The sequence below is a fragment of the Herpailurus yagouaroundi genome, unplaced genomic scaffold, assembly GCF_014898765.1.
Source record: "Herpailurus yagouaroundi ecotype Mexico unplaced genomic scaffold, PumYag 77, whole genome shotgun sequence".
Classification (NCBI taxonomy): Eukaryota; Metazoa; Chordata; class Mammalia; order Carnivora; family Felidae; genus Herpailurus; species Herpailurus yagouaroundi.
Genome location: NW_024412388.1, coordinates 46,653,188 through 46,670,977, shown reverse-complemented (window position 1 = coordinate 46,670,977; position 17,790 = coordinate 46,653,188). Strand labels below are relative to the sequence as shown.

Below are 17,790 nucleotides of genomic sequence, written 5' to 3'. Positions count from 1 at the left end.
TATTTATTTATTTATTTATTTATTTATTTATTTATTTATTTATTTATGAGAGAGGGGTGGAGCAGAGAGAGAGGAAGAGAGAGAGAGAGAATCCCAAGCAGGCTCTGCACTGTCAGTGTGGAGCCTGATGCAGGGCTCAAACTCATGAACCATGGGATCATGACCTGAGCTGTAATCAAGAGTCTGGCACTTAACTGACTGAGCCTCCCAGGTGCCCCGTCCTTACTTATTTTTAAAAAGCATTCTTAAGGAATAGAGTTCTGTGGGAAACCTTGGGAAATCGCTTAGGGAATCTTTGAGCCTCACATCATCCCTCTCATAGGTCCCTGCTGTAGTAAAAGGGGGCTGGGGCTTGTAGTGTGAAGGACTTGCCAGGTCTCTGTTGGGAGTGAGTCAGATCCGCAGGGCCACGCCTGGCTTTCCCAAGTGCAGCAGACTTCTCAGAGCTCTGTGCCCCAGCTACAGTGTCAGCCCATACAATCAGGGGCATTGACTTTTTTTTGAAAGTGTTCTGATATTTTTATGTTTTCAAAAAATTCATAGCAAATAAAGACAGTTTCCATAAAGTATCTCTTCGGTGGGAAGATGTTTCCTTTTAAGCTCACTGTCATTATTCAGTATGTGCATCTATTGAGAGATGCCCATGTTGCACAGCTATTGGGAGATTTCGAGGCATTGATAAAGAATAAGTCACAGAGTGAACAAACTCACACCTCTTCTTCCAAATGGCTCATAATCCTGTTTTCTTTGAAGAATGGCTAAGTTACATTTTCTGAGTAATAACAATGGTACAATATTAACAGCCACTGAGTGGCTGCTGGATACCATGCGTGGCGCGAGGCGCATTACAGGTTAAAGCAGTAATGCTCAGAACGTGTTTGGAAGTAGGTGCCAACAGTTTGTATTTTTTGGCGAAGGAACCGTGGCCGACCTAGCTGTTAGCACGGCAGCACCGTGCCTCAGGCCTCACAGTACTTTCAGGAGCCCCCAAAAATGTTTTGATTTCTCTTCAAATCAGAAGAAGAAATGACCTTTTAGTCCCAGAATATAATTTTTAACATTTCTTTATGGTGGAAAGGGCCATGGAGGACAAAGTGCTTGGGGGCCTCTGACCGTCACAAGGTGGGGACTCTGGGAAGGCTCAAGAAGTTGCAGCTTGCTCAGAGCCGTGCAGGGGAGATGGGCACAGACCAGTCCTAAACCTGTGTTCTTACACCCTAAAGGCTTCTCCTCAACTGGCTCTACCCCACTCTGACGTTTAGGCTAAGCGTTCTTTCCACAGAAACAGCAGGTGCCTGCAAAGTGAAAAAAAAGTTAGAGAAGGAAGGAACCAAACCGTGAGAGACTCTTAAAACCTGAGAATAAACTGAGGGTTGATGGGGGGTGGGAGGGAGGGGAAAGTGGGTGATGGGCATTGAGGAGGGCACCTGTTGGGATGAGCACTGGGTGTTTTATGGAAACCAATTTGACAATAAATTTCATATTAAAAAATTAATTAATTAATTAATTAATTAATTAATTTTGCCCTAGTTTGAGATTCTAGCTTTTGAGCAACCTACCAAGTGGAAGACCCCAAGTTAAGGGCTGGGGGTTTGTTGTGGGGATCAAATGAAATCATGGATGGAAAACTGCCATGTAAATCTTACTGGCTTTCATGTTAATGGAGAATAATAGCTCTCAGTTACTAAGAAACTATCATGTACCTTTATATACTTTTTTCCTGTATGATAATACAACAAGGCAAATTTTCATATTACATTTTGGAGATGAGAAAGTTAGGCTCAGACAAGTTAAGAAGCAGTACCTTTAGAGCCAGTAATTAAGCTTGAGACCAACTTTACCTCATGGTCTGTGATTTTTATCTTCGTCATCACCATCATGCTATTGTTGCCATTGTTTCAAGTCAACTGAGAAGAAAGGGAAAGATGCATAAATACGGCATACTGACACAGTATCGAGTTAAATCGGCTTGAGTTGACGTGTCCACTGGTGATCTTGACCTGGATATAATAGATCCTGTTGGAAATAAATGATGTGAGACATTCCAGGGAGAAAAGCAACCAGAAAATGTGACCTTGTGATGAGTTGAACTGAATCTTAATTTATTGGGAACAAGGTCCAGTGCCATAAACATGTGCTGAACAGCGTAACTGATGTACTTTCCTCTCCTTCAGGTGGGCTGAAGGCAGGAAGTCTTCCTTTTGAGAAGGAATAAGCCGTCATTCTGAGATCGCTACAAGAGAGTTTGATGTCTTTCTGTCTCTCTTTCTCTCTTTTTTTTTTTTTTCCCTTGAAGTTTGACTCTCCAAGTCTCAGAGATTCAATGACCTAGATGGCTGCCTCAGTTTCCCAGCATGATCATGCATCTGGAACCCAGACTCACCAAGAGAAGTCAGACAGGTTTAATCTTGGTACCCTTGGGTTGGGGAGCCTCCCCACGTGGACTGCCCAGCTCTCATGATGGGAGAGAACACTTGGTTCCACTGTGCCACGGAACACACTGTCTCCAGGGCAGCCACAGCCATGACATGGCCGTGTGGCCCTTCCCATTACCACACTTCACTTCTAGCCATGCATTTCCTGGACCCACAACACAAGCAACTCAGGGTTGTGGCTTTTAAAATCACAAAGGCCTGCATTCAAATCCTGATTATAACACTGCCTGTGTTTTCTTGAGCAAGACCTTCACTCTCCGTATCTGTTTTTGTTTTTTTTTTTTGTCTGTAACATGAAAATAATGAAAATATTAAACCCGTGTGGTGGTTCTGTGGAGGAAGAGAGACGACACACGGGAGTCTAGCATTTTGAAAACATCTTAAGGGATGATTCAGAAGTAGGATTAGTGGGATGGAGGAGATGAGATTATTATTGTTCTGGTTCAGTAAATGAGTAAATGGAGTCTCAACAAAGTTTTATTTTCCCAGGATCGCATGACTAGTAACTGAGGAAGCCAGTTCTGAAAAACCAAACCTTATGGTCAGAACTACTGCTAGATTGTAGTCTCCTTGAGAGCAGAGACCCTGTGGTTGTGTTTCCAGGCTGTGGCTCTGGCCTCCAGCTCTTGCCCTCACCCTTAACTTCCATCTTCCCTCTCTTCCTTACTAGCCACCTCACTGCTCTTCAGAAATACTTCTTTCTGCCTCAGCGATTTGGGGCTTACTGTTCCTGCCTGAAATGTTCTTCCCTCAGATAGCGATCTGTATGGCACGCACCTTTGCCTTCTTAAGTTATGATGCAGTATCATCTCAGTGAGGACTCCTTTGACTACTCATTTAAAAAAATGTCCCTCCTTCCAGCACTTCTCGTTCCCCTCCCCTTCTGTATTTCTCTTCATAGCATTTCCCGACATCTGATATACTGTGTACTTGACTTCTTCCTTTGTTACCGGCTGCCGTCCTCCACTAAGACAAACACCGCAACCCCAGAACTGAACAGTGCGTAGCAAACAGCCTATAGTCGGGAAATTAAACGATGTGTTGATTGAATGAGTAAAAAAATGCATTCGGAGGAGAGGGGGCCTGTGTTTGAATGCCCTTTGCCCTGGTGATGTTGATGGCTGAACATGTAACTGCTTCTCCCCATGTGATTATGCCTTGCCCAGCCTCTTCTCTGGCAGTTGCCGACTCTGTAATTGTGATCCCAGCCGTGTACTTTGTCCTTTCTTCTTTGTGGGGTGGCTCTGAGCTTCTATAAGAGCCAGGACAGCTGTCTCCAGGAGCTGAGCTTTGTAACATGACCACATGGGTAATGTAACGTTTAATTTAATTTTTTTTTTCATCTCTGAGTAGAGCTCTTTATTAGAAATTAATTTGCTCAGGTTGTTAGGTTTTGTTTGCTTTTAGCATGCTGAGGTTATTTCCCCTGGGTAGGAGATGGTTCTCCGAGCTCTTTCTCGCCTGTGCCTCAGGTTCTAGGAAAATGCTTTCTGGAATGTCACTCTGTGAAGCTGAGCTTTGGTAAATTATGTTTTGAACAGAGGGCTCCTTCTACAGTGTGTGCAGAAGTCTCGCTGCTCTTTAATTCTTTTAAAGGTTTCTTATGTGCTTTTCGAAATTTCAAAAATAACTTGTTCTTGGAGCAGGAATCCTGCGAAAGTGAATGATGTTAGAAATTGTCTAGTAATAGGAAATCATATGGAAGCACTTTCCATGATGTTATGAATGGTGTATGCATTGGCTTATAGTGGCAGAAATAGACTAGGAATCTGGTGACCTGGCTAATCGTTCCATGTGATTTGCTAACCGGGTGACTTTGGGCAAACCTTTCAATCTCTCTAAGACCTGTTTCTTCATCACCAAAATGCAGACTCCAGGCCATGGGTTGAGGCGATGTCCAAGATCTTGTCCAGCTTTAAAACTGGAGGCTGGATGCCTAAAGACCTCAAACTTAACTTGGACACAGCCGCTTACAAGTACTGGAGCTCTCCGGAACATACCTGCCTGTGCAGAGTCATAGTTTCTCAGTCTTTAAAATGACGATCAAGATTCCTATTCTGTGACTTTCCAAGGTTATTAAGAGAATTTTACTTGGACACACAGATGTGAAAGTACTTTTTAGCTGTAAAATCCTATTAGAAGCAACTTACTTTATTGTGATTTCATGGCAATGTGCCAACAAAATGGTGGGATAAAAGTTAAAAGATGAAAAGTCATTGCACATCATACTGACGGCTTTTAAATTGTGCTTTTAAAATATATTGGTTTTACATTTCACCTTTGAATTTTTTTTTAAATCCCTACCTTACATCTTAAGTTCTTGACTTGAGCTTGGGGAAGGGATTTGTAGCTTTCATGATACTTTTCAAAGGAGTATTTGATATCCCCATTTTTTTTTTTTTAACTCCGTGCTTTTTTGTGGGTGTTTCCTCCTGGAATTCCTGAGGGAAGAGATCTTTTCATGCTTCTTCTGATCATATATCCCTTCCTTTCTGGTTGGATATTAGCTGGTAATACCTAGAGAATCACAAGTGTTGAGTGAATGACTGTTTACAGGACTAGCTGGCTGCCTTCTGGAAACCAGTAGTTAATGAGAACCTAATCATGACTGGCTCACTTTTTATAGTTAAACCCAATGAAAAATCAGGAGTATTTCATTTACCAGTTTGGCTGTTGGAAGCTAAACTGTTGGAAGAGTGTTAATTCTGTTATCATTGTCTTGGTCGTTTTATCCCTAAAGAATACTCCTAATTTAGACTCTAAATATGAATGACCAAAGGCCGAAGCTCATCGTTTTTGGGAAAAGACCTCACATTGGGGTCAGTGGCCCCACAGTCCATGGTCCAGGTGGCGATGCAAAGGTATGGAGATTCAGCAGTTGGGAATGGAGGTATGGCCTAGAATCAGCAAATAGTGTAAGAGGTGTGGTCTTGCCAGCTGGGACCCGGAGGGGAGAGTTGGGACTAGCTAACATACTAGCAACAGATCCTGCCCTCTCACTATCACCCCACCCTCACCTCCACTCCCCTCCCCATGGTATTAATTTTAACCCTAGAGCTGATCATCTATAAGGAAGCATAATATACACCCAGGAGTCAGGTATTTGCAAGATAAAAAATAAGATCTTAGAATTCAGAAGACATGGATTCCATCCGATTTTCAACACTTCCTCTCTGGGAAGCGTATGGTCCATCTCCTCTCTTTGTCCAGCCATAGTAAAATAGGGACAGCAAGACGTACCTTCCTGAGTTGTCATGAAGATGAGATGAGTGTGTGCAAAGGAAAGTACTTGTCCAACTGTGACACTCATGGGAAAGGAAATGTCAAATGAATGCATCAAGTGGAGACCCAAGGGCACCCTCCTAAGAAAAGCTGGAGACCCTTTCCTTTCACCGCTGCTGTGTTCTGATAAGGCATCTTGTCTTCCCGTTCAATGAAAATGGGAAGTGAGTGTCGAGTGGACGAAGCCAGTTGTTTGGGCCTCAGGCCTCCACCTCCGCACGGAGCTCACACTGGCTCACCTTTGCTACCCTGAAGAGAAGGCAAAAGAAGTTAATGATAAAACGTCCGGAAGGCACTTCGGGGCTTTTAGAAACGCTCACCAGGTAATATTACACACATATGATGTCAGATATACAGAGCTGCCACAGTTATATTATTAATCATTTTATTGTTTTCATTAAGCATAATGTTGCTTTTAAAACTTTGCATAAGAGAAGGCTACCCAGAATCCTCATACTTGGCAGGCAGAAATTAATCTAAACTGTTTTCCAAATTTACCAAGTGCTTGCCTGAATAGACAAGGAGCCTGGGGGTATTTCTTGTGGGAGTGATGAGTTGTGAATCCCAATATGAGATGTGTGTTAAAAAAAAAAAAAAGGGTCTGTTTAAAGAGGGAAAAGAAGCTTCTGAATATATGGCAAAACAGGTTATTTTTAAACTGAGGAGAATTTTGTGGGGATTTTAAAGATTCTGTGATTTTATTTATTCTGTGATTTATTTTTGTGGGACTTTTTTGCATCTCATCAGTATACCCAGGGCAAGAGGAAATATGCAAGAGAAATAGAAGACTATCTATGCCCTTTGGTAGCCTTCATGCCCGTAAAGGGACAAGACACAGCTAGATAAAATGATGATTTACGCAAGGCAGTATGGTTTTATGGAAACGTTGTGTTGTTTGGAGGCCGGTGCATTTGGGTTCTAGATCCGAACCTACCCTAGAACAGATTAATGAGATGAGGAAGGTACGACACTTAGCACACAGCACAGCCGTCATCGGTTCTCACGAAGGCAGTTAGTTCTGTTCTTTCCCGCGTCTCCCTTCCATTTTATGTCGTCACAAGGAGACAAGAAGGAATTTTGGAGAATATGGGCTATGGCAGAACATCTTTCATGGAGGAGGGACTCCCCTTAGACCTTGAGCTGGCTGACTTCTGCTTCCCCTTCCAGGGGCCCTCTCTGCTGTTCTGTGCCTTGGGGGGCCCCCCCCCTCTCCGGAAGGCTAACTGTGTGGACTGCATCCACGGGCTTCCTGGCTCCCTGGCCTCTTCTCAGGGTAGCCAGTGCTGAGTTCCAGCAGTAGGCTGAGGGGTGGAAAAGTCTTTATGTTTTGATCCACTTTTTGGCATTCTAGATTGGAGGTCACTGATCCTTTCAAGACAACTTTTTCTACCTTCCCTTCGGGTTCTGGTCACCTCTCCCGTCTTTCACCCCTTCGTGCCCAGGAGAGGGAACAGTTCTGCTCTTCTGTCCCTGTGCTACTGCACTGTCCTTTGGGGGCTTCCCTTGAACACAGCTTCCTTTGTGTAAATAATCCCTTCGCTAACTCTTCTGGAATAGTCCCGTTTTGAGCCTGATGGGACCTCAGAGTACGGACTGAGTTAGAGTCGGTGAGGTGTGCCCTTGGATGACCGAGGTGTGCCCTGGGGCTGACCCACCTGGTGTGGCCGTAGCCCTGGGTTCACGTGAGGAAGAGGAACCAAGCTGTGAGTCTGGGGAGGGGTGCCGGACTGGAGACTGCAGGTCAGGTTAAGTTAACATGCCGGATTTCATATCCTGGCAGAAATAGTTTTAGGTAATTGTTTCCTGATTCATTTTGACAGGCATGTATTGGAAAACTAATAGGTGTAGACGATAGGAAATATCAGAAAATTTTCCCTTCTCCTTCCAAAGAATTAAATGCAAATGAAAATGAGGGAGGGGATGGTGAAAAATATGTAATGAATACCTCCTGTAGTATCAGTCAATTTGCTTACATTAGCTTATTTCTTCTCCTCAGCAACTGTTAGGGGTAAGGTACCAATTTCTCAGCTTTACAGAGATAGCATTTGGGGCTCAGAAACTTCAAGGGATTTGCCAAGGCTCACACATCTGGGACTTCGTGGAGCCATGATTGAAAGCCCAAGGACAGTCTGTGAGAGCATGATTCCCATGTTTCTCTGTCTTGGCCAGCTCCCCAGTCTGAATAGCGATGTATTCCAGGGTTCAGATGAGAGGTGTAGGTGAGCACACTTCAGTCTCTCCTAGTGAGGAGAGCTGTGGCGCTGTGTGGCCATGCTCTGCAGTGAGGCAGGGAGGAATCTCTCTGCAGCCTCAAAAGCGACACACCGCCTGGCCTCCCAGAGACTGGAATATGATTTCATAACAGGAACGAGCCTGGATATCTCTCAGGACCAGGTTAGCTTGTTTCCGTTGATAGGGCTTGGTTCACTCCCTGCCTTTGGGTACCCTCAGTTACTGCTACTACTGAAAATGATCCCTTTCCCTCTCTTAATTATATATGTGTTTTCTACTCGGTGGCTTCTCTTAATCTGTACTTCTGTTCACTCATGATTTGGCTCAGTCAGTCCCTTTCTGTCTCTTGGCTTGCCCCCATGTGTGTTTTCTTTCCTACTCCTATTAACACTGGACAGAATCTGTACTAATGAGTTCAGATTGTTGGGAGAGAGAGAGAGAGAGAGAGAGAGTATGTATGTCTTCTCACGTGCCTGGTCTGGATCTAACTCTTTGTGCCAGGCCAAGTGTGCCTGCTCAGTCAGCCAGTGAATTGTCCTTGGGTGAGGAATCAACTCCTGGTGCATTCGGCTAGGATTTGGGTTAGAGAGTGCACATCTGTGGGGCCCATGATGCTATCACAGTCCACCCTCTGGTCCCCAAAGGTTCGCATCCAGTCCAAATGCAGACTATGCACAGGGTGTCTCCAGGGTCTTCTCAGTTCAAAACCTCAAATCTCATCAAAACCTCATCTGTTCAAAAGCCTAAGTTCTTACTGTCTAAATCACCTAACTCATATTCTCATGATTAGGGCATGTGCATATTTGGGCGGGGCATTTTCCCCACCTACCAAGAACACTTACCATCATGTGATAAGCATTTTATGTGGATTATGTCATGTAGTATACTCACTGTGTCAGGCATGTATTCTCAGAGTCGTCTCATTTTGCAGTGAATGCATTCAAACTCGGGGGTTCAGTACTGGGCCCAAATGCAGAGACTAGGGAGTGGATCCTTCTTGGCCCTGAAGACGCTTGTGCTTCCCAAAATTTGCTGCATATTCAGGCCATCTGGGGAGATTTTAAGCCTCCCAGTGAGCAGGTTGCACCTCAGGCCAATTGCATGAGAATCCCAGGATGGGAGACAAGCATCCATAGTCTTTGCAGCTGTTCAGGTGATCCCATTGTGCGGCCAAGTTTGGGAGCCTCTGCTCTATAGCCTCTGTCATCACTCCAGGTTGGTGTGCACAGGGAAGGGTGCACGTGGTCAGGGAAGCCTTACCCGTTGGAAGGGAGTTTGAACTGAGATTCAAGGAGTTGACTGGGTTTAACAGTAAGGAGGAAATTGCACAGAGAGGAAACAGCTTTCCATGTCGGTGATTTGCTCAGTATTTGCCAAGTGTGATTGAATTTTTATGTTTCTGTGAGAAGGTTCAAATAAATACATTCACAAATCAAGAAACAAACAAAAAAGAGCTCCTTTGTCAGAACATCCATTCCTATTTATGGCTTCAGGAAAACAGAGCCCCACGGTTATCACTGTTGTGTGTGCTTTTTGTGAGGGAGATAATTGTGGAAATTGGGTTGCTTCCAGTCAAGTGCAGATCCTTTTGTGGAGAAAATTTGAGCCATCCATGTATCCCATTTTACGGTAATTGAGATTGAACTAGCAAATCATTAGTGAAGCAAAGGAAGATGATGGGCCCTTTATTCAAAAGAAGGGTGGTAAAAATGAGGTGTTAGAGAGAGAGAGGAGAATTAAAATCGGATGTCGGGGAAGGGAGAAAGCGTGCCACCCATCTCTCAGCTCTCTGGGCGGGGAGGAGGGGGCACCTGTTGGCAGCCAACGGGCAGGGCTGTCCCAGGAGGAGCCGACCAACTGCCATTTTGATCCTGACTGTCGGCAGATGGCACACAGCTTCTGGGTGAGCCCTGCCCAGGACCACCCTCCAGGCCAGGCAGTTTGGGGACCTGATGCATACTCCTTCGGCTTGCCACTTACAGATGTTGGCCAGTGTGGCTGTCTTTCCCACTGTCAACTTTGAAGGTAATGAAATGCAGCTTGTGTAAAGGAGAGTAAACAATGGCAGTGTATATTTCAGGTAAATCAGCAGGTGAAGCTGCCAAATGCAGTATTTGTTTATTTAAGAGCCCCTCAGCTGGGAGGGCCTCATTAAAAACTTGTCTTTTCTTCGTGCAGGACCCCAGGGAATAGCAATAGTTCCATGTTACTCACACACACACACAGTGGAGGGGACGGGGATGATAGTGGAGAGCATTCAGTTTGTGAAGAGCAAAGAAACAGTGTGGTCCCCCTCCCCATTTGGCTGGTGGGGCTAAAGTAAGGAGCAGCATCCTGGCTGAAACGCCCATGATGAAGGCGCCCTGCCCTCGGAAGGGTGTGTTTCTCTGCTCCCCCCACCCCCCATTTAGCACTGGGGCTGCAGTGCACAGAGTAGGTGCTTAGAAGTGTGTGTTGAGTTGATTTATAGAAACTGATTTCATGTCTGTGTGCTGAAGATGTTTGCTTCTTTACTTCTTTTTCTGAAGATTCATTTGCCTACAACATATTTGGGAAGGAAACGTGAAGGGCATAAGCTTTTAAACGTACCAGCTCCATTGATGCAGGCTTTCCCAGCTTGCTTTCCTGCCTCCAGGGTCACTGGCCTCCACTCCTGGCATGATTCCTGGGCTAGCATCATCTTGAAAACACCTGAACTGTGTCAGTCACCACCTCCACCCCAGCTAAACCCCTGGGGGCCCCCTGTCACCTGCCAGTCATTACCACCCATCGGTGAATAATTTTTGAAGCCTGCACCCTGTACCAGTGTATAAATTCTTACATATCGGTTTATGTGCAAGTACATACAATCTGCATATTTAAGTAATAGACTGTTTCCCCCATTTTAGATAGAAAGAGTTATGAGTAGACATTGCACAGTTTTCTTTTTTCACTCCCGTGGATTTTCTGGAGCACTCTCTGGGCTGCATATTCCCTGGTTTGAACACTATGGGGTCTACCGGATACCCATTTTACAGATGAAGAAATTGAGGCTCAGAATAGTCAAGTCGCTTAAGTGCCTAGGGTTATATAGACAGTTAGTGGTAGAGTCAGGCGGGATTCTAGCCCAGCCCCTGGGACAGCTGACTGCTTTAGGTTCTTTTTACCTACTGATAACCTTTGTGTAGAATCAGAGGTGGGAGTTTTAGAAGGTTGGGTAGACATGGGGCCCCAAGTATTAAAAACACTAATGGAATCATTTTAGGTTTATACATTTGGTTTTTTTCTGATACTCTTAAGAGTTTATTGTAATGAATTTTCATGCTGCAATAAATACTTAATGAAACTGTGTGATCCATTAGTTAAATGAAATGTTTGTAAGTATGCTTTGTTGCTGTCAAATAAATTCCTTTAATATTGATGAAACCTGGTTCTGACATTTGTTAGCTTTGAATTTGATTAAAGAAACACATTTTGTGCCTCCTGTTATCCCCCTGCTGAAGGTTGGCCAATACCTGAATAACAGTGTTTGCCTTCTGAAACATAGCACTTTATTTTCCCAAAAGAGCTTTTGCTTAGCTTTCATGTATTCCCATTCACCTAATTCTTTAAGTGATATCCAGCATCATCCCATTTTACAGATGAGTAAACTGATAAACCATTTACATTGTTTTTCTTTAATTGCAGATTTTCTTTTAATGCTTATTTTTGAGAGAGAGTGTGAGCGAATAAGCACGAGTGGGGGAGGAGCAGAGAGAGAGGGAGACACAGAATCTGAAGCAGGCTCCAGGCTCTACACTGTTAGTACAGAGCCTGATGTGGGGCTCAAACCCACGAACTGTGAGATCATGACTTGAGCTGAAGTTGGGTGCTTAACCGACTGAGTGACCCAGGCGCCTTTTTAATTCCAGGTTTTACCTTAGAAAGTCAAACCACCAGATAGCTGTATAGCAAAATCCCACTTATTTTTCTCTTCAGTTAAAAAAAAAAAAAGAAAGAAAAAGAAAGCATGCTTTATTCATAGAGAATTTAAAATGACTTGGGTCACATTGTTTTCGCCCTCTTTAAAACTGTTGCTACTCTCTCTGCCCCTCCCCCGTTCATGCTCTGTCTCTCTCTGTCCCAAAAATAAATAAATGTTGAAAAAAAAAATTAAAAAAAAGGGGCGCCTGGGTGGCGCAGTCGGTTAAGCGTCCGACTTCAGCCAGGTCACGATCTCGCGGTCCGTGAGTTCGAGCCCCGCGTCGGGCTCTGGGCTGATGGCTCAGAGCCTGGAGCCTGTTTCCGATTCTGTGTCTCCCTCTCTCTCTGCCCCTCCCCCGTTCATGCTCTGATTTTTCTCCCCTCTCTTAACACACACCATTAGGGCAATACAGCCTCTGGTGGGTCAACAGTCGGGCTGTCTATCCATGAACTTTGTGGCCTTCAGAGTTTCAAGCCAGAGTATTATTTTTCTTGAACTCTGTGGTCAGAACAGGTGGTAGCTGTGTGTGCTGTGGGGATGGGAGTCTTTTCCAGTAGTGACAGAGGTGGTCTCCTTGAGTAGGCTTCTGTTGAATCTCCTAGAGGACTTGTACTTCTGATGCCTCCAGCAGCTTCAAATAAATACTGCCTTTGGCTTCCAGCAAAACCTCACTCTTTCCTATTTTATTGGCTCTGAAAAGAACAAATGTGCAGAATGAGCAGACTTTAGGCATTTTCCAAATGGGCTAGATCAGATCAGGGAGCCCTTGACATGTTTGAAAAATAGAAAAAGGTTTGACAGGCTAAGTCTATAGCCTCACGGATGGAGAGGGAGAGGATTCGGGAAGGGCTAGCTTCGGCTGCATAATGAAGGAGTTTGCAGTGACCTGTGGGCAGGTAGATGAAAAGTCTTGGTGGCCACATATGGCATAGAGGCATAGTATAGAGAGGATGCCCAGATCTCAGGAAGAAAAAGAGCCGCTCAAAACAACTGCATTCCAGAGGCTTCCGCCAAGTCAGGCAGATACGGGGTAAAGTTGGAATCTGTAATAAGAACTGACAGCCATAAACTAATTTTAACCTCAGTTAGCCTTGGGAATTGGAAAGCATGCCATCTAGGGAGCTGGAGTGCGTTTGAACTTAAAAGAGAGGCCAGAACTGGCTTTGTTGCACACCTTTATGGGCCAGGGTCTGAGCTGGTTTTTTAGAATTTTTTTAAATTAGGAATAATCTCAAAATGACAGGAAAAGGTATAAAAAATACATAAAAACTGTCCTATACCCTTTACTTAGATTCACTTACTGCTAATATTTTATCCCATTGGTTTTATTATTTGTGTATTCTGTATGTGTATGGATACACACATACACACACATATGCTCATATGTACATACATACATGTATGTGATTTTTTTCCTGAATCATTTGAAGGCAAGGTACACATATCTTAGCCCTTTTCCCTAAGAATTCAGATACTCCCTTACATATCCATAGTAAAATTATCAAATTGAATAAATATAACATTGATACACTATTTTTACTTAATATGTCATTTATATTCAAACGTGTCTTTTGATCTAGTAATCCCTTTTGTAATATTTCTTTTCGCTCTAGTACAGGATCCTATGCAGGTGTTACATTTAGTTGTCGCATCTGTTTAGTTTCTTTTAAAATATTTCCCGGGGCGCCTGGGTGGCTCAGTTGGTTAAGCGTCCGACTTTTGGCTCAGGTCATGATCTCACGGTTTGTGAGTTTGAGCCCCGCATTGGGCTCTCTGTTGACAGCTCAGAGCCTGGAGCAAGCTTTGGACTCTGTCTCCCTTCTCTCTGTCCCTCCCCACATGTGCTCTGTTTCTCTGTCTCTCAAAATAAATAAATGTAAAAAAAATAAATAAAATAAAATATTTCCCCAGCTTCTCTTTGTCATTTATTACTGTATTTTTGAAGGATACAGTCTCCTCCCCCCTTCATTTTTAAATACATGATCTGATTGGATGCCTGGCCCGAATACTACATGGTAGTGATGTATTCTAGTGAGGGCATTACATGATCTCCATCTGCCCCTGTTTTAATGTTAATGTTAATGTTAATAACCTAATTGAGGTGTTGTTCAATTTCTCATTGCGTCATCAGTCACACAAGTATAAGCGGTAGGTGGGAAGATGCTTGAAGACGTGCAGATGTTTTCTCATCAAAAGTTTCCCTGGATTTAGCATTTATGGATGATTCTTGCCTAACTAAGATTTATTCTGATGGTTGCAAAATGTTGATTTTATGCTCCACACTCCCTCTGTATATCCCAGGCAGTACCTGTTCTTCTGTAAGCAAGACAGCCTTTCCTTCTTCCTTTTGTCTGTTTTCACTATGGATTCATGGAGTGTTTTTTTTTTTCCAGTGGTGTATTATTTATTACCATCCTTAAATTACATTGGTGTTAAAATTATTCCAGATTAGGCCGATGATCGCACCTCCAAGATGGCTTCTGTATCCTCGTGACATAAACCCATTGTTTGTGTTTTTCTTGAGCCCTTCCTTACTTGATAGAATAACAAGATATTTCAGGCTCATCTTACACCTGTCCTGCCCTAGCGCTGCCATCACCCATTTCTCTAAGAATCCCTGGGTCTTTTTACTGGAGAATGGTAGTAAAAAACCAACATCTAGGTATTACGTACCACATTGTCACTTGGGTCTCTTTGCTTCTAGGCCCGTTCAGTGGACAGAGCTAGGAGATATATTTATATAAATGCATGTATGCGTACGTACATATACAGATGTATGTATATTTTATAAATCATGAGTTTGCTGGAAATCACCAATTTCCAGTCTATCCCTACAGTATTCTTTCCTGGCTTCCCCCTTTCCATAATTTAATGTCTTCTCTTTTATAGCGAGAACTTGGCTCCCAAGAACATCTAAGCCTTTCTCCCTTTGTCCAATCCTATAATACATCTAAAATAGTTTTGCAGTTGCTTGGCCCAGAACACCAACAACAACAACAAAAAGGCTACTTCGGGGTTTTTTTTTTGAAGCTCCTCCTGCTACACTCCTGCCCAAGACTGAATGTAAACCGTCATATTCTGTGTTCATAAATTATTTGGATTAGTTCTTCCTCTCACCCCTTCAGCGACTGTGTTTGTGATGTTCATGTGAGATACAGTTGGATTAATTTGTCTCAATCCACTTCTAGTCGTGGCCTTCCCCCTACTTCTCACGCCTGTTCATTTATTTTTTCAGGTATGTAGAACGATAGCTTCCAAATGGGGAGACTATGCAGAAAGCTGTACTCTGAGAGGTATCACCCTCTGCCATAACTTTCTACCCAGTCACCTCGTCACCACCCTGATTTCCCCACCTAACAAAACAATGTCGCTGTGCTCTGCCTTGTTGGTCCTGTGTTTCTTTATGTGAAGACAAGCAGATTTATGTCTCTTTTCCTGACTGCCCAGATCTTCCCACCTACTGCCCTGACTGCTCATTGATCTTCCACATGTTACATACTTGGTGATGGTCTTTCCATTTTACTGATGAGGAAACAGGCTCCTCATCTGTCCCAATGGAAACTTTTGCACCTTGTTAATAAGTGGCCTGTTTTGGGTGCTTTATAGTTTGGATAAAGCTGATTAAAATGCCCAGGTCACAAAATCACTGTGCAGGTAGTGGCAGGCAGCTTTTAATCCCCGTGATTGCTGCCACATGAACCTAGAGACCTGCCTTCTGGGAAGGCTCTCTTCATCTGTGTTTTAATTACGGGATATCCTTTTTTTTTTTTTTAATCTTTGTTTTTAATGTTTATTTATTTATTTTGAGAGAGAGAGGGTGCAAGCAGAGGATGGGCAGAGAGCAAGAATCTCAAGCAGTCTCCCCAGTGTCAGCATAGAACCCAACTCGGGGCTCGATCTCACACAGTGTGAGATCGTGACCTGAGCTGAGATCAAAAGTCAGACGCCTAACTGACTGAGCCACCCAGGCGCCCCTGGGTTATCCTTATAGACTGAAATTTGCAGGGTTCTTAGCATATCACAAAGGCTTCCATCTGGTTGTGGGACCTGGCTTGGAGGTTATTTTGTTTTGGTCTTGTTTGATTTGGGGGAAATTCACATAAAATAAAATTAAACATTTTAACATGTACAATTCAGTGGTATTTATTACATTTATGGTGTTGTGCAGCCACCACCTCTATCTTGTTCCAAAACCTTCTTATCACCCCCAAAGGAGACCCTGTACCCACGAAGCATGTGCTTCTCTTTCCCTGCTTCCCTCAGTGCTTGGCAAGTACAGATCCGCTTTCCATCTCTGGATGTATCTATTTTGCATAGTTCATATAAATGGAATCAAACAATGTGAACTTTTGTGTTTTCTTTTACTTGGCATGATATTTTCAAGGTTCATCTGTGTTGTAGTATGTATCAGTACCTCATTCCTTTAAATGGCTGAACTAGTACTCCTTTGTATGGATATTCCACATTTTGTTACATCCTCTCACCAGCTGATGGGCATCTAGGAGTATTCTGAATGAAGGGAGAAAAAGAGTAGTTTATACCCTGCCCTGTGCTGTGCCCCTTAATAGCCATGTGACCATGGACAAGCTACTAAACTGGCTTCTGCTTTTCTTTATTTGTTAAATGAAAATTAATAATAGTATCTAACTCTTGGGGCACCTGGGTAGCTCAGGTAAGTGTCTGACTTCGGCTCAGGGCACGATCTCACGGTTTGTGAGTTTGAGCCCTGCATCAGGCTCTGTGCTGACAGCTCAGAGCCTGGAGGCTGCTTCGGATACTGTGTCTGTCTGTCTGTCTGTCTGTCTGTCTCTCTCTCTCTCTCTCTCTCTGTCCTTCCCCTACTCTCTCTCTCTCTAAAAAATAAATAAAACATTAAAACTTCAAAAAATAATATCTAACTCTTCAAGTGGTTGAAAGATTCAGTAAAGGAAGTTCATAGCATAGTACCGGCAAATAGTGGGCCCTCATAAACGTTAGCTATTCTGCTGTAGGATCATATGAGCTGGGTGGGTGGGGGGAGAGAAAGCGCGAATTTGTGTTATAGTAGGTGTTTTACTGTGTTGCCTTTGTGCTTGATTGTGTGTGTTTTGTGTTTTTTTGTTTTTTAAAGGCCTTTCAGTTTTCTCTGCTTCGTGGTTTGGTGTTTTCGTGCCTCCCCAAACTGCAACCCACCCCACCCCCCACCCCCCACCAATGAACATGGAATTTTACATTTAGAAGCAGTTCACTAGACAGAACGTCTGTAGTGGAATGTTACATAATTCACATTTAGATTTGAAGAGCTCATTATAAAAAACCTGACACACTTCAGGAATATTAAATTACTGCAGATTGTGTGGAGCAAAGAAACATTATTGAAGCATTTCAAAATTCTAGGCGAGCCTGAATTTAACTGATAGGGTCCCTCAGCTTTTACTGGGGGAAAATGATTTGAGTTGTCACGTGGTTTCTGGCCCTGGGGGACTTTAATCTCCTTAATTACAAAGAAATGAATTTCCTAAATAATTTGGAGTTACTTCACAGCATATTCCAAACCTCTGGCTTTTGGAAAATTAAAGGGGATATCAGAGTCTGGGCCATGGTATGGGCTCTCCGTGCTGCAGCTTCCGTATTTAAGTTTTTATTTGAAATGATGTTGGTTTCCTTTCATTATTGATAACGGGATGTACTTCAGAAATCCACAAGTAATGCTTTATAACACTTGAACACAGTCACAGTTTTGTCGAACAAGCGGTGCTGGAAGTACCCACAGAATAGGGAGAGGTGCTGTATTGTGCTTTTTATACAAAGTTGAAGGGGAAAGAATGGCCCAGTTCCTAACCAGTTTTATATACAGACTTTTACGAGTGGTTGGAATTGTGTAAAATCTATATATTTCAGCTCCTTTTATTATTTATG

The 17,790-nt window shown here is 43.4% G+C and overlaps 1 protein-coding gene across 16 annotated transcripts in view; it reads left to right on the top strand.

The window, feature by feature from the left end:
- Positions 1 to 17,790, top strand: part of DAB1 (DAB adaptor protein 1) — a 1,153,213-nt gene that overhangs the window by 846,849 nt on the left and 288,574 nt on the right. The window contains exon 1 of one of the 16 annotated variants that reach the window (XM_040470385.1): positions 3,642 to 3,744. The exons of the other annotated variants lie outside the window; for them this stretch is intronic. The gene's annotated coding sequence lies outside the window, so the exon portion shown is untranslated. Of the gene's footprint in view, positions 1 to 3,641; positions 3,745 to 17,790 lie in introns of those variants that run through there. 16 annotated transcript variants of the gene reach the window in all.